Here is a 13,593-nt window from a genome sequence, read left to right as displayed (position 1 = left end):
CTGTGAGGAACTGAGTCCATTCCATGAAGCCAAAACTGATAGAAAATGTCTCTAAGTTAGAAGTATGGGTGACGTGAGGGGTGAGAGTTGATTGTGTGTTTGGGGGAAAGATGCACCAGGAGGATGTCCAATGAGCAAATCAGCATTATAAGGACAGAGGACAGAGCCAGGTGATAGAGACTAGAGAGCAATGACTGGTAGAAGACTCTGGTAAGTCAAAAAGTCCAATCCTCAGCAAACATATGAGAGAAGCGCTTTTGCCTATGGCTGCCCTTCATTCACATGCTTCCATGGCATGATGTATAGAGGACTTAGTAGCACTTGTAGGACCAGTAATAGTGAGGTCCCTTTGCATTTATTTTTCACTTCCTTGCATATTAATAATAAGACACATGTAGCTCTCTCTAAAAATCAATGAAACCATTTTCAGGACTTAATGAGCCTTTCCAGTTGAATTAAAGCTGGTCTGTTCTTGGGATTCAGAAATATAAAACCTTGAAATCCTGGGATTGGGCACAAGAAATAAAGGGCAAGGGCATTTGGTTCAAAATATCAGACACCAAAATAGAAGGGGGTGAATGAGTAGCTCACTTCCTCAGGAATGATCCTCCTCACCTGTCCCACAGACAGTGTCTGAATCTGCAAACAGAAACTGAAGGAATCGATTTTTCTAAAGCTCTTATAGATGCTGCAGAACTTCCTTAGAGCCCATCTCAAAGAAATAGTAAGATATTCTCCTTCTGAATAGAAGTCAGCACAAATTTGGTACAAGAAGATTCTAGACCCTTGGAGACCTCTGAAGTCAAGGTGGTGGTATAGGTAAAGATGGATCCCAGGGAAACCCAGTTGGTCTCCAGAACCAAGGAAGGGGAATGTTAGCAGCTTCATGGTAACACCCCAAAGATGCTAGAGCAGGAAAGCAAGTAGTGATAGGTAAGATGTGATGAAGGTGAACCAAGTTCAGAAACAGAAATGAGGGCAACCAGGGTGGCTCAGCAGTTTAGCGCCGCCTTCAGCTCAGGGCCTGATCCTGGAAACCAAGAATTGAGACCCATGTCAGTCTCCCTGCATGGAGCCTGCTTCTCCTTCTGCCTGTGTCTCTGCCCCCCTCTCTCTTCTTTCTCTCTCTCTCTCTCTCTCTCTCATGCACATAAATAAATAAATAAAATCTTAAAAAAAAAAAGAAACAAAAATGAGAGATATTCTTTGGAGGTTCCTGGACACAATGGGGAATTACTTAGGAAGGATTGAGGTTTTCTAATAGGGATAGCAAAAATCAATGATTAAGAAGTGCTATCATTAGGCAGCTGTTATAAGTTAAGGATTTGGAACCAGAGAGCCTGCCTTTGAAGACCACTTTCTAGCCATGTGGTAATGGGCAAGAGATTTAACCTCACTGAGCTGTGATTTCTTCCTCTGTGACATAGGGATGGGAGACACAGGTATGGCTCTGTATTCACTGTATTCACTAATCTGCCTTAACCTATAGTGAGGTCAGCTTCTCCCCTTATATCACACTCCTCTCTCTAACCTCACTGGATTCCTCCTAAGGAGCAGGAATTCTTCATCTAACTGGCCAGAACCCAAGAGGGTCACTGTGAGAAGCAACAGTCTTTTAAAGTTAGATTCCATGACCCATTGTTTTTCACTCTGGGTATCCCTTTAGGAAGCTGACCATGTTCTGTGCTTTGTCCTAGCCTCTATGCACGCTGAAGGCTGGGTTAGAGTAGATGCTAGGTCTGCTTCTCCTAAGCCTCAGGCCTGAACTGTGCTCTCCTTTATGGGCTTTCCCAGACATTAATAATATCAGCACTTTCCCATTTGGCTGCCGATCCTTTGGTGAATATGCTCTTTGGCTAGGAACTCTGGAGAAGAGGAGGGATGAATGGTAGGATTTGGGCAATGAAGCAGCCGCACCCTAAACCACACCCAGAATGCATCATTGTGCCTTTTTATAGGATTTTGGAAGGATTAAGTAAGAGAATGCATGTAAAATGCTAAACACAGTCCCTGGCATATAGTACCCACTCAATAAATGTTAATTATTGTTAATAATACACACAAATCCTAAATCCATCAGCTATTCGTACCTGATTATCGTACCAGCTCCCAAGTTTTGGGCAAAGTGCTTTAGGGCTGAACACCTGAACAAAATAGGTTATCTTAGCTTACCATGAATTTTCCTCCTATGGATTAATAAAGGAGGAAGAATTTCCTTTGAGGAATGCCACTTGATCTTCTTTCATTCCCTCTGTGGAATGTTCTGGTTATGCACATAACTACCTATACTTTGGCCTTTGGGTAGCCAGTACTGTTGAAGGGATGCAAATGCAAATTCCTCAGACCTGCCTTGACAAATTCTGCCTAATGAATCATCCAAGTAGGGAGTGAGCTAGATCTTCTCAAAGAATTTTCCTTTTTATATTAAAAGATCCTCTTAGATTTTTTTCTTGCAGGACTAAAGATCAGAGTTGGGAGTAAGAGACTAATACTCAAGGAAAGGATCTAGTAGAGGCAGCTCTGAAAAGTAGACCCTGGCAGAGTGTTGGGAGGCCAGAAGTGGAAGAGGCACAGAGGCAGCCACTGCCTCTTTGTGATGGGATTTAGTGAGTAGGCACCAGGAAGCATTGCTGTGTAATAGCCAATATTTAGTTTTCCCCTTCTGGCTTGGCAATTCCCTTTTGTTGTCTTCATGTTTTTGATAGGCATTTTAAAGCCTCGTGCTCAATGCTTAGGGAATGGCAGAGGAGGTGCATCACATCCATTCTTAGGGGAATCAGTAAGGTGCAAGGACAAATAACCCACCAAAGTGGCTATGAGACCACAGAGGGTGAACCAAAGAGCTAGTGACTGCTGAAGTCTGGGTAATAGAATATAGAAGCTTTTCTGAAGAATATTACTCCAGTTACTTCTGGAGGGGGAGATTTGTCCAGCAACATAGATTGGGGCATCCTTCATTCTCTTTAGCTGTAACTCAACAGGGTAATTTGAAAGGATAGAGAACTTGCACAATACGCTAGACAGCCAGAACTGAGCAGTATAGACCAGTCTTTGGAGGAGTGTGACCAGCCTCTTGTTCCCTCATCTTACTCTCTCTGACCTTGAATGTGCCTTCTTCACTCTCTAAGCTTCAGCATCCTCCTCTGTCAAACAAGGGTCAGGGTGCATCACCTTTAGATATCTTTTGACTCTCAATACCGTTGACTATGTTATCTTATATTCAATCAATCATTCAATGATTTTCAAGTTTGCCGTGTTCAGGTACCACAACATACAAAGATGAATAACATGGTCCCTGAACATGGTCCCTGAACTCGAGGGTCTACGGGAGTGAGAGAAATGCATAAGTAGATGATTTCCATGCATTTTAAATGTGCATGCAGGGTGCTGTCGAGCATAAAGGGGAGATGGAGGCAATCCAAGACTGAGGCTGCTGGGGATAGCTCCCTAAACTTAACGTACAAACTGATTCTTGAAGCTACCTCCAATTGTCCATTCGAATCATGCACTCCCTTTCCTCAATTTCACGAAACATGGTAAGTACAGGAGAGAGAACTCTTCTTGCTGATAGCCTTTCTAGAACAAATACAAATTAGGGAAGACCAGGTTGCTAAGCAGTAGGAGCCATTGAAGTACATCAGTGGAATCCAGAACCAGCATGGTGACAGCCAATGAGCTGGTTTTCAGTTGACTTGAGTTCTGATTCTGATAGCCACTTACTTTGTCATGGAACTTGGGAGAATTCCAGAGACCATTTGGAACCTTGTTTTCTTCATCAGTGAAAAGGAAATAATACCCTTGTGTGGCTCCCCCAGAGGGCCGTCATGAAAACCAGATGAGGTATTGGATACGGAGGTGCCTCACAAGATACATGGGAGCTCCTCATTGGTGAGGTATATATTCTGAAGAGTCTGGTCCTCCTTTAATGGCATGAAGACAATGGCTGATGTGGGGAGGGACCCTTGCAAAGGAGCAGAGTGTATTTTACTAGAATGAGAGTTCCCATCAATCACCTAAACCAGTAGGAGATCACAGTCCCAGGAACAGGATGACAGAGAATGGGATTTTCCCCCAAGTAGCTCTACAGACCCATAAGCCATCAGCCAGCGTGATGTGGAAAACAGGGACAGCCGTGGGTGAAAGACAAGAAGGAAGGACAGTGTCAGCAAAGGTCAGGGTGTCGCACATCAGTCACCGTGACAGCTGCCGAGGCTCAGAGGGCTACAGAGCATGATGAGGACGGCCACTGGATTGGATTCGGACACATTCCCGAGGCTTTGCATCACATGCCCAGGATGGTGGTCTTTGCTCATCTAAGCTCATCCTCCTACTCAGCCTCCCCGAACGTGTGCTTTCCAGGCTGCCGTATCTGCTTTCCTCCCAGAAAGGATTACTCATCTGCACCCCCGCAGCCCTGCCATCAACACCAGGATTGCTTCTGCCTCCCCTCTGGACCACGGGTTATGAAACACAGAAGCTCCACACGCAGATTCCCTGGAAAGTGGACAGGGCTTGTATAGCATGTGCCTCACATCCCAGTGTATCTAACACTTCATATCTCATTTGTACGTATTTGGAGAAGCAGAAAAACCTGCTAGAAAGGGGGCTGGATTGTGAGCCCCTTACCTCAAGTCACCTGAAGGGGACAGAGTAACTTATGATGACTAGCTGCTGGGTGGTGTGCTAGGATTGCTCCCAGATTTTTGAAATTTACCTCAGAGCTATTTTTAAGATGGATATTTTTAATACTACGTTTCAGATCAGCAAACCGAGGTGGAGAGAGTGTAGGTAACTTGCCCAGGGTCACCCAGGGATTAAGTATTGAAACTAGAAATCCAACCCAAACCAGGGCCACTAAAAAGTCCATGCCCTTGGCCATGCCCTCTTCTAAAAGAGGAGAGCACTGATGTTGTCTGGGGTCCCTTCTATGTCCAAAATGCCATGACCTTTTTCAGCTATGTGCTCTGGGGGTACTTTACTTCATTTTTTTAAACTGTAAGGACTATTTGTATCTTACTATCCAGTATATTTTTTTTCTTCCTGGAATATACTAGGTACACAAAAAATGTTAGCTGAATTGAATTGACATGAATTTTTGAAGACTCATTTCCTTTGTGTCTAAAATAATGACAATGATCCCTACATCACCAGTCCAAGGAAGTTATTATGAGGCTCAAATGAAGTCCTGTGTTTAGAAGCATGTTTTTAAAATATATAATTGTGATACTATATGAATATATTATTATACTATTATATGTAATGTGCATGCATACAGGTAAGTATATGTGTCATAACTGTACTCAAGGACTATAATAATAAAAAAAAATACTTAGCATCCAGAAAGAGAAAGAAATATTGCCAGAATTCTGGAAGTCTCATTGAGCTCTCTTCTGGTCACTAGCACTTTACCTTAAATACAACCACTTCCCTGACATTAGAAGTAAATATTCTCTGCTTTTGTGCGATACTTTTTTAAAAATATTATTTATTTATTTATTCATGAGAGACACACACAGAGAGAGAGAGAGAGAGAGACAGAGTCACAGGCAGAGGGAGAAGCGGGCTCCATGAAGGGAGCCTGATGTGGGTCTCCATCCCGGGTCTCCGGGATCATGGCCTGTACTAAAGGCGGTGCTAAACCACTGAGCCACCCAGGCTGCCCCTTTTGGTGGGAATGTGAACTGGTGCAGCCACTCTGGAAAACTGTGTGGAGGTTCCTCAAACAGTTAAAAATATACCTGCCCTACGACCCAGCAATTGCACTGTTGGGGATTTACCCCAAAGATACAAATGCAATGAAACGCCGGGACACCTGCACCCCGATGTTTATAGCAGCAATGGCCACGATAGCCAAACTGTGGAAGGAGCCTCGGTGTCCAACGAAAGATGAATGGATAAAGAAGATGTGGTTTATGTATACAATGGAATATTACTCAGCTATTAGAAATGTGTGATACTTAATGGGATAATCCATATGCCTTCTTATGTCTGGCTTCTTTGATTCAACAACTTTGAGATTCGCTCATATTTGATATAATTTTATATTATGTAAATGAAATCTCCAGTAGGGTCACAGAAAGTACCTTGAAACTCTCATCCCTGATATTAAAGAAAGAATTGAAACATTTAGTACAAAGAATTACAAAATCACAAACTCCAAGAATAATATGCATAATGACTTCCTTTGAAAATAGTCTTCTTCCCTAATGCCTTTGTTGTAGTCCATGATTTCAGAAAAAACTTGGAGGGTGGGTATACCAAGATTGATTTTGAAATGGTGTGAATCCTTTCAATCAATCAAAAAAGCAAAAACTTAAATAAAATAAAGCAAAAATTTTCTTTAAAAAATTGATGACAGGTAAGTTTTGATAGTTTGTTTCAGCTCTTGTTCATTTCAATTGCCTTTAGTCATCTCTTAAATTTGGGGAAGTATATTTGGCAACTTTGTTGAAAGTAGTTTCCTTCTCTCATGTTTTTGATATGGACATTGATGTAAAATTGCAGAAAATCGAATCTAGAAGGAGCCCTAGATGTTATAAAGTCCTCCCGTTGTATAGATGAGGAATTGTGATGATGAAGTGGCTTGCCAATTCCAGTTGCAGGACCGGTACAGAACTTGGGCTACTTATTGAACCTAGAATTCTAAATACTTTCCAATTAAATTATCTACAGAAATTTAATGAATGGGTATTAGTGGCTTATCAGCATGCATACTATTTACTACTAGTAGTTTTGTTTTCTTGCATTAGTTCTATTTTTTTTTCCTGCTTATATTTTAAGCTCTGTTATTAGGTAAATATACATATAGGTTGTTATGTCTTCTAGATGCATTTGCCTGTTTATATTTATGAAACATTCCACTTTGCCCCAGGTAATATTTCTTTTTCCTGCAGTCTGTCTGAAATTAATATAGCCACCTCAAAAAATTTAAGACATGTGTTTATATGATATATCTCTTTTTCATCCCTTTATTTTTGTAAATGTTTTTTTCTAAATTCTGGAATTTATTTTAGATACAGAGAAAAGTTGTAAAAATAATACAAAATATTTCTATATATCCTTCACCTAGTTCCCCCTAAAATTAACATCTTATATAACCATGGTACATTTATCAAAATTTTAAAAACTAGCATTGGTACATTACTATTAACTAAATTCCAGGATCTGATCCATTATATGGCATTTATTGATCATTACTCTTTTGTTTCTTCTGGTGTTTCAAAATTTCTCACTTTTCTTTGTTTTTCATGACCATGGCAGTTTCGAAAAGTACTAGTTGGGTATTTTACAGACTATCTCTCAGTAGGTGTTTGTTATATGGCTTTTTTACAATTACGATACATTTTTCATGATTATAGGGTTTATTGTTTTTTTTGAGAGGAATACCACAGAGGTGTAGTGTATTCTCATCACATTATAACAGAAGGTTAATAATAGCAATGACTTATCACTGGTGTTCTTAACTTTGGTCACTTGATTAAGTTGGAGTCTTTAGATACTCCCCTGTTAAGTTACTATGTTTTGCCTTTCATACTTTATTATTTGGAAGCAAATTCCTAAGCCCAATCCATACTCAAGAAGACGGAAATTAACCTCCAATTTCTAGAAGGAGGTGCATCTACATATATTACTTGAAATTCTTTTGTAAAGGTTTGTTCCACCTTTCCCATTTATTTATTGGTTTAATCATTTATACATGGCAATATCCATGCAGCATATTTATTTTCTGCTTTCAATTATAATCCAACATGGCATTATTTGATTTTTTTTCTTGTATATTTCTAATTTTGACCATTGGGAGGTCTTTCACACTGGCTCCTGTGTCACTTTGACATCCCCCCCCCGCCCCCCTTTTAAACATTTCCTTACTTCCTGGCACCGCAAAGTGTTCTGGGTTTATTTTGTTTTCCCTGAATTAGGTCTAGAATTAGCAATCTGCTTAGGAAATGTGACTCCTTTTATATGTAGATCTGAGTTTCTTACCTATATCATTTTCCCTCTGCCTAAAGAATTTCTTTTAATATTTTTTTCAGGGAAGATCTGCTGGCAATGGATTGCCTTCAGTTTTTGTTTCTCTGGGAAAATCTTAATTTCTCCCTCACATTTGAAGCTTCATTTCTCTAGATACAAATTATAAATTGGTGATTTTTTTTTTTGCTTTGTTTTTCCTTTCAACACAAAAATATCATCCCACTCTCTTCTAGCTTATATGATTTCTGATGACAAGTCTGCTGTAATTCTTATCTTTTTTCCCTCAATAGATAAAATATTATTTTTTTCTGTCTTCTTTCAAGATGTTCACTTTTTCTTTGGTTTTCTGGGTTTGAATATAATATGTATAATATGCTTAGTGGTCTATATAAATGTATGTGTGTATGTTTGTTTATCATTTATCCTGTTTATCATCCTCTGACATTCAGGCATCTGTGGTTTGGTGTGTGCGACATTAATTTTGCTCATTTCTTAGTCATTATTACCTCACTTTTTTTTCTTTTCTACTCTCACTTTTTCTCTTCTGGTATTCCAGAAGTAGTCCCATAGTTCTTGATTGTTTACTTTTTTCTTTTTTTTTTCTCTATTGTCTATATTCTTTCCTTTTGAATTTCAGTTTGAAAAGTGTATATTTGCCTACCTTAAAGCTCACTGATTCTTGAACAATGTCAAATTTAGTGATGACCCATCAAAGGCAGTCTTCATTTCTGGTACAGTGATTTAAAAAAAAAAAAAATTTCTAGAAATTCCTTTTGATTCTTAGTATTTCATCTCTCTGCTTACATTTCCCAACTATCCTTGCAAGTTGTCTACTTTTTCTTTAAAGCCTTTAACATATTAATTATAATCATTTTAATTCCCTATGTGATGATTTTAGTATCTGTGTCATATTTGAGATGGCTTTGAGGATGGTTTTTCTCTTCAGGCTATGTTTTTTCTTGCCTTTTGGCATGCTCTGAAGGCTGGATATGTTTTATTGAGTAATAGAGACTGAGATAAATAGGTCTTTAGTGTGAGGATTTGTGTTAATCTGGCTAGAAGTTGGGCTCTTTTAATGTTTGCTGTATCTGTAAGTGCCAGTAGATTCAAATGCCTTTAGTGTCCTGTAGGCTTCCTTAAATATTCCTCTTCAGAGAGAGTCTGTGTCTTGCAGCCATTTTAGCTGTAATCCACTATTATTGTGCTGGGTCCCTGTTGGTGTGATGGTAAGGTGTGTGGTAAAGGAACTGTTTTATAATACTCTGATTAAACTTTTAGTCTTTTAGTGGATCTGTGTGTCAGGACTGTGACCTCCACAGTTGTTTCTCCAGTGGCAGATCTTGTTTGTTTTTTCCAACCCCTGTTGTGTCTGTTTTATTATCTTTTTCTCTTAGCTGAGACAGAAGGCTGAAAGGAAAAGGAGTGGAAGGAATTCTCTTACCTGAGTTGGGATATGGCTCTGGAAAAGTCCTTTCTCCTGAACAATAGGCTTTTGTCATGAAAGTTCTGAGTATACTCCACAATGATTACTGGTATGAACTGAATTTTCCCCCATCCCAAATATACATTGAATTCCTAACTTTCAACACCTGAAAGCACAGACCGTATTTGGAAAAAGGGTCTTCACACATGCAGTCAAGTTAAGATCAGATCATTAGCGTAAGTCTTAATCTTCTAACACTAATATTCTCATAAGAAGAAGGAAATGTGAACACAGATATACAGAGACAATGCCACGTAATGGCAGAGACAGAGATTGGAGTGATGCAGTCACAAGTCAAGAAATACCAAGGACCGATGGCCACCATCAGAAGCTAAAAAGAAGCAAGGAAGGATTCTCCTCTATATATTTCAGAGGGAGCATGGTCCTGCTAACCCCTTAGTTTCAGACTTCTAGCCTTCAGAACTGTGAAACAATCAATTTCTATTGTTTCAAGCCACACCCATTTGTGGTACCTTGTTAGGGCAGCCCTAGAAAATTACTACGATTACTCTTCCCCTCCCTTGATATACCCACAGAAGAACCTTTCTTGAAACTTCACCATGGTGAGCTGGTTGGGTTTCTGGATGTAAAGCTCATAAATTTTGGAGGGGTCTCCTTAAGACTACATGGCCTAGCAGTTTTTTAGTCTTGTGCCAATCCACAATCTCTAGCAGGTCATCAGAATTACTAGTTCAGTGTTCCTATAGGTTTATGGCTCCAGGGGCCTCCCTTTAGGTAGATAGATCTTAGCTACATCTCTCTGGATGCATGTGTCTCTCCAAATATCAGAGTGGTAGATTGTCCTGTTTCCTCAGTTCTCTGATAGGTCCAAGAAAAGCCATTGAATGTCTAGCTTGTATCTTTTTCTCGTGGTAGTGATAAAATGAACTGAAACAGGAAGTTGAAAAAGTTATTTAGAAATTAAGATCTGAATTTTAGGTATGTTCATGCTATTCATTTATAATATTTTTATTTTTAACCTACATTTTTTAGATAGTTTATATCTACATATCTTATAAACTTTTCCATATATTGCTAGTATTTTCTCATTAAACAATCACTTTCTTTAAAATAAATTTTAAAATGAAAAAATATATTTGTCCTATCATTAATCATTTCTGGGTCTTTTCTTCCATTGTGTAGATCCAAGTGTCTACCTGATTATATTCTTTTGCCTGAAGAACTCCCATTAATATTTCTTGTAGCACAGGTCTGATGTCAATGAATTCTCTTAACTTTAGTTTGTCTAAAAAAACAAAGTCTTTATTTCAACTTCATTTCAAAACATATTTTCAATGTATATAGAATTCTAGGTTGATCTTATTTATTTATTTATTTATTTTTTCTGTTTTATCACTCAGTAAGGCATGACCTTTCTGTGATCTCTGCTGAATGGCCAAAGTATTCAATAAGGCCTCTCTACTTTGGCCAGCTTGAAGTTGAACAACACCCTCTCTAAGTTTTGGAGTCATTATTTTCTAAGTCCCAGGGAGTTTCACCCTACACACATAAAGCAACAGACATAAAGGGATCCTTATGAATATTTCTAGAGTAGCTTTGCCTAGTAATCTCCACTAATTCTAAACCCCTCAATTTCCCAGAACTACATTTTTTTTTTCATAAACTCAGCAAAACTGTTTTTTGCTTGGGTATTCCCTACCTGTACCACTATCTAAAAAGTGCTATCAGGTAGAAATCTGGGACATATTATACGGCTTATTATATTTTTTCCCTTTTCTGTCAGGTTCATACTCCTGTGTTGCCTGGAGTCTAACAACTAAAATGAGTTGCTTCATGTATTTTGTCTGGGTTTAGATTTGCTTATGAAAGAAGGGAAAATACACTAGTTACTTCTTTGGAGTTGGAAAAGGAAGACCCCAAAATGGAATTTTGAGGCAAGATAATAGTCATAAATTCATACTTATTTAAAAGAAAACATTTATATTTTCAAGATTCATTCATTATATCTAACAAATATCAGGACTAGGCTTAGGCAATTTCATTTTCTATAGTACTGAGAAAGTAACTTTTCATTTATTTCATGAGACTTAATACCCTACTTAGAAGAAAGATGGTAGAGGAAGGAGAAATATTTCAATAAAAGGAATTTTGAGAAGAGGGGAAAGAACAGAATATGTATGAGTTCTGGTGTCAGTAGTCTTGTTTCTTTGTTTTGTTTCTGTTTTTGCTTTACTATCAGAACTGGCAACTTAGTGGTAATTTTTAGAGGTTTTAGAAACTTTCCACTAGGATAGAGGAGCCTAAGAACATGGAAACTCTAGGATATGACTTTAAAGACCTTCCTAGAAGAACCCTAGCCTGCAGTTAAGCACCACTTTCAGAACTGCAGTATAGGTGTAAGACCAATGATAAGGAAATGGTGTCTGCTAGTGTGAAGGAAAAATGTCCTGAGCAATGATCTTGCTTCTTTAGTCTCTGTGGGAAAAATCTGCCTACTTTGGGAATGGGACTGAAAGATATCAAAAGAAAATTAAGTGGATGGAGTCCTGATCCTCAGACACTAGCTTGTTTCCCAATTGTGAAAAAAAAATAAGACAGAACAAGTTAATACCAGTCCAAATTAGCAGAAACCACCTGACTTCACTGACCATAACAGTAAAAAATATAGGAGATGCTACATCAAGTTGCATCACCCTTACAGCACTGAGGCTACTTACATGACTTTTTTTTTTTCCCCACCATACATCCATATCATTTTGGAGAGAAGACAGGATGGAAGTAGCAGACTAGAAATTTGAAGAACTAAGCATATTCCTAACTCCTTCAAGCAAAGACTGAGTTATCTAGAGAGAATGCTTAAATTATTAAGTCTGTCTAAAATATATAACTGGAATTGAACATATTTATGATATGTCTCATGCATAGGTATTATAAATCATGTAAGACATACTATAACTTTGTATGGAAACTTAGCATTCTTGACAATTTAATTAATTTGATGCCAAGTTCAGTTATTTCAATGCCAGTGAAGATATGTATGTGTTGTCTAACTATTCTATAATATGATACACTGAGATAAAGTTTAGGTATTTTGTTCTACTTATAACTCTGATCATAATACCTCCATCAATTAGATATTATTATCTTTATTTTAACACCGAGGAATTTAAAATACAAAGAAATGAAGATGTTTTTCAAGGTTATTCAGTTAGTAAAAAGTAGAGTTTGAAGTCAAATCCATCCAAGCTTTCTGTTCTCAACCATTTCATTGCTAAATATTATCTTTTTTTTAGTGAGAGAGAACTATGCAGCTTGCTCTTTAGGATAATTAATCCTGGAAAGGTGTTAAACAAGCATTGGATATATGAAGACAAAGATTATAAACTCCACAACGACAAAAACCATGAAAGTTTTGCTCTTCACTGATTCCTAGGTACAATGTGTGTGCTGTATAACAGTTTTCAACAAATATACATTAAAAGAAGTTAGGAAAGAAGGGAAAAATATTTAAAAAAAGAAGACAAAGTAGGGGTTATATGTAGCAGTATGAGTTGTTTAGTAGGACATGTTGATATAGCTCTTTTGATCAATGCTAGGAAGCAGAGTTCACCAAACTCTGAAATCCTAGTTTGAACTACTAAAGGACAAAAATTTGTGAAAAGCCCATATTTCTTCATATCTTTTTCCAGCCTGCAATATGGTTGGAAGATGGGAACACTCATCGCCATGAAGTTGCCTTGATGATAGAAGGTCACAGGTACAAGTCATGCCGATAGAGTCTGGATTCCTAATGATGGTGGATATACCATACCAGCTCTCAATGTAATTTCAAGCTCAATCTGAACTTCTTTTACAGAGAGAGAGAGAGAGAGAATGAAATAAATGTCTACCTTTTTAAGCCAATATTACTTTGTGGTTGTTGTTATTTGTAGTTGAATCTTTTTCTAGACAGGTTAAGATAAGACTCAGAGATGGACTGAGAATCATGTATAGGCTAAGGGTATCTATTAAAAAATACACTTGCTAATTTTTAAAATGTTAAATATTTTTAAGCCAAGTATTTCTGTATTGAACTATGTAAATCTAAGTGGTCATAGCCAATGTAGGTATTTGAAACATCTCTTTCCTAGTCACATAGTTAAACCATATTCTGAGCTTCCTTTGCAGTTAGTATGTCC

General features: G+C 38.0%; 1 long non-coding RNA gene across 1 annotated transcript; it reads left to right on the top strand.

Moving 5' to 3' along the window:
- Positions 1 to 3,740: 3,740 nt before the first annotated feature.
- LOC111093903 lies at positions 3,741 to 13,311 on the top strand. Its single transcript, XR_005383903.1, has 3 exons — positions 3,741 to 4,565; positions 12,709 to 12,848; positions 13,105 to 13,311. It is a non-coding gene; the product is annotated as an uncharacterized LOC111093903 (long non-coding RNA).
- Positions 13,312 to 13,593: the final 282 nt, after the last annotated feature.

Source organism: Canis lupus, chromosome 34 (assembly GCF_011100685.1).
Source record: "Canis lupus familiaris isolate Mischka breed German Shepherd chromosome 34, alternate assembly UU_Cfam_GSD_1.0, whole genome shotgun sequence".
Classification (NCBI taxonomy): Eukaryota; Metazoa; Chordata; class Mammalia; order Carnivora; family Canidae; genus Canis; species Canis lupus.
Note: the sequence above shows the minus strand (reverse complement) of the source record. Positions and strands in the feature narration are given on the sequence as shown.